Source organism: Chrysochloris asiatica, unplaced genomic scaffold (assembly GCF_000296735.1).
Source record: "Chrysochloris asiatica unplaced genomic scaffold, ChrAsi1.0 scaffold00011, whole genome shotgun sequence".
In the NCBI taxonomy this organism is placed as follows: domain Eukaryota; kingdom Metazoa; phylum Chordata; class Mammalia; order Afrosoricida; family Chrysochloridae; genus Chrysochloris; species Chrysochloris asiatica.
The window spans coordinates 19,531,854-19,535,565 of record NW_006408529.1 but is presented as its reverse complement, the minus strand read 5'-3'; the positions used below and the strand labels follow the sequence as shown (position 1 = coordinate 19,535,565).

General features: G+C 44.0%; 1 pseudogene; it reads right to left on the bottom strand.

The window, feature by feature from the left end:
- Positions 1–1,135: 1,135 nt before the first annotated feature.
- LOC102811680 overlaps positions 1,136–3,712 on the bottom strand; it is a 14,086-nt pseudogene continuing 11,509 nt past the window's right edge.

The following is a 3,712-nucleotide window of genomic DNA, read 5'->3' as shown; positions in this document are numbered from 1 at the left end:
TGCCGAAGAGAACATGGATTTTAATGGCTAAGATGCTGGGAATACCACACAACGAAGGAAGGAAGGATTGGCTCAGGACAGATGGAAACCATGACGGGAACACAATGGGTTTGGAGAACCATTTTCATGGAAACTGCAGAAAACCAAGATAAAAATGACCCCACACCCCAAAAGCAGCAGGAAACTTCCCCTCCCTCCTCCAGTGATCCATCACACTTGTCCACAGAAAAATTCCCGAGGTATCTTGAGACGACCTGCCCTGGGACATCTGGCCTGCCTGGTGGCCCTATTTGAGCTTTTGTAATGAACATGGAAATAAGTTGGGAAAGGGCTTGGAGAAGTGCAGGAAGAGGGAGAGATGGTCAAGAGAGGCAAGGTAGGCTGTGGAGACATCTTATGCTTGCTGCTCCACACCAAAATATTTCGGGGGCTCTACTGCGGAGGGGGAAGGCTTGCTTTCTTGCTACAGGTGTTAGCAAAGAGGCCCATTGAAGGAGGGTGGTTGCTGGCCACCATTTTAAAATCAGATAATCAGGTGAAGCACCAGGTAACCATCTCCTTTTTGGCACATGCCCTGATCCTTTCAGCGACACTAGCTGTAAAGCCCACTCCTCCCCCGCTGATGCAGCCTGGGCTCACACCCTCCTTAACTGCTTCCAAGCTCTGAAACGTGCACACCACAGGCAAGTTGGTCCACCAAAGGGTTATCTCCAAGAGGCCATGTGGGTGGTGTTCTTGCTGAGGGGACTGGGGGACCCTGACTTTCCCCCACCACCAGCCTTGCTCACCAGCTGTGAATTTGGTTTCGTTCGACCCCCAGGTGACATGGTCTTCCCAGCCACATTTTCAAGTGAGCCTAATACTGTGTGCAATTAGTTTTAGCTTAGGGAGCTTGAGGTTGGTCTGCTGTTACGTATGTGCATGTGAGTGGCGGGTGCGGGACAGGCAGTCGGAGTTAGCTTTTCGGTTCAGCAATGTTCAGATTTACACGAAATCCTCTTAGCGAGGATTTCCAAACCTCCTGGCTGTGAGGCGGCCTTGCTTAGCTACTGTTACTGACTTCTCCCTCAAGAAAGACATGGCCAAGGAATAAAATCGGTAAGCAAGATTCTTATTCTCTGGAACTTAAAGTCTTTTACCAGAGGTGTCATCCAGTGTAACTTGGCGGGTACAGTTGGGATAGTCCTGCCATTGAGTACCACGGCCATTTCGGTGGGATGGTACACGTTGCTTCTGAATGGAGCACTGGGTCTGTTTCCCAAGCTGCCGTTTTGGAATCCCGCGGTCCTGAAAGCTGCATTGCGCTTATCCAGAGAGAAGGCCTTGTTTTCCATGTAGGTTTGAGGCAGCTGCACATCCTCCTTGAAGGCTGTCTCCCACATCCTTGGCTGTGAAGTGTTGAAGTAGTTGGGCGTGTTCTCCTGCGGGGTTAGGATCTTGGGGATAAAGTGGAATATGACGAAGACCCAGCCACTGGCCACCAGGGTTATGGCCAAGGTGGGGTTCCCCCAGGTCTCTCTCTGCTTGAGCTCAGAGTTGCCAAACAGATGCATGGTCATCCAGGCCACCCGGGTAAGCAGGAAGGCCGTGACCAGGATACAGGCCCTGTTCTGCTTCCACTTCTTGAACTTGCTGCACAACAATGCCTAGGATATCAATCTTTATATAATTAATTTCATTTCTGATAACTTGCAGTTTTTCGAGATTCATACTTTGCCATTCCACATTTTAATTATTAGTGGATGTTTGCAAGTGTATCTTCTCATTCTGAGGCATGCACTATCAGCAAATGATGGTCCTAAAAGCTTTGCTCCATCCACACAATTAAGATCTACTGTACTTTGATGAAGCAGTTCTTCCTCGGTTGTATTTTAGGTGCCTTTCAACTTGAGGAGTTCATCTTCCAGCAACATATTAGAAAATGTTCTGCTGCTATGCATGATGTTCTCAGGAGCTAATCTCTCAGAAATGGACTGCCTATTCCTTCATCATAGTGTTCTTGTCTGGAAGTTCCACTGAAACTTGTTCATCATGGGTGACTCTGCTAATATTTGAAAGATAAGTGTCATAGCTTTCAGAATCACAGCAACATTCAAGCTACAACAGTACAACAAACTGACAGATGTGCCGGTAGCAGTTCAGTGATATTTAATTGTTTATCTAATAGATCTTAATATTGCTAATTTACAATATAAAGTGTATATTGAAGTGACAAACATATATATATATATATATAGAGAGAGAGAGAGAGAGAGAGAGAGAGAGAGAAAGAGAGAAGGAGGTCTGATAGATAGTAGTTACAAGTTGAGCTGATAACCTCAAGGTCAGCAGTTCGAAACTACCAGCTGTTCCATGGGAGAAAGAGGAAGCTTTCAGCTCCTGTACAGATTTATAGCCTCAGAAACCCTATACAGGGTTGCTATGAGTCAGAACGATTTGGTGAAACTTAACAACATCAATATATATATTTGTGTGTTCTGTGTATGTATATTTTTGAATCACTGATCTTGCTGTTAGCAGTCTAGTGTTTATCATAGAGCACGATATCAGTGCTATACATATGGACTGCTAACAGCAAGGTTGGCAATTCAAATGCACCAGATACTCCTCAGAAATGCTGTACAGGGCTCTATGAGTCTGAATTAACTCCAAGACATTTAGCCATAGCATACACACACAAACACACACATAAAAAAATTGGTGTGAGTCAAAAATTATCCACACTTCTGTTATATTAAAACTTCGGTTGGCTTCATTACCTTATCAGCACTTATCAGAAAGAAGTTCAAGGTCTCGGCTATGTAGATGTGAAAATGGACATCTGCAAATAAAATTGGGACGGTACTCAAAGGAAGGTAAAGTTTCTTTAAAATAAAAAAGTCGTTACTGGTGAGAAGACATGGATTCATCACTATGAGCCTGAGAGTAAACAGCAGAGTATGGAATGGAAGCATCCTCAATCCAACCAAGAAAAAGTTCAAAACTCAACTATCAGCTGTAAAATCAATGCTTGTAGTTTTCTGGGGTTCTCAGTGCCCAATACTGGAACACTACCAGGAAAATGTTCAACAATCAGCAGTGCTCATTGCATGGGTACCCACTGAAAAGCTGAAAACTAAACTTCAGATTAAACCCAAATGACTGCTATCCAGTGGCAAGTTGGCATGGCTGTGCCCACAATGTTGCTACTATGCATAATCTTCCTTTTGATGTGTTAAAGCATCTGCCTTATATTCCTGCTCTTGTTCCATTGGGCTTCCACCTGTTTGGTCCCCTGAAAGGTGGCCTTCAAGGATGAAGATTGTCTGCTGATGCAGAAGTGAAGACCATAGGGCATTTGTGGCTCGCAGCTCAACCTAAAACATTTTTTTGATGAGGAAATCTAAAAGCTTTTCTAAAGATGGACAAAATGTATTACGAAGCAGGGATGTATTTGCTTTTTCTGAAAGTTGATTAAAATAAATTCTAAAGACTGTGCTGATAAGTTTTTATGTACTCTCGTATGTCTGTGTGTGTGTGTCTGTGTCTGTGTATTTCAAAAAGTTCAAGGAAAAATTGCCTTTTTTCCACAACACACTTTTTGAAATTTCCTTGTGTATGCATGTGTATATGTAATTATGTATTGTTGTCAGGTGCCATCGAGTCGGAACCGACTCATAGCGACCCCATGCACAGCAGAACGAAACAATGCTCGATCCTGGGCCAACCTCAC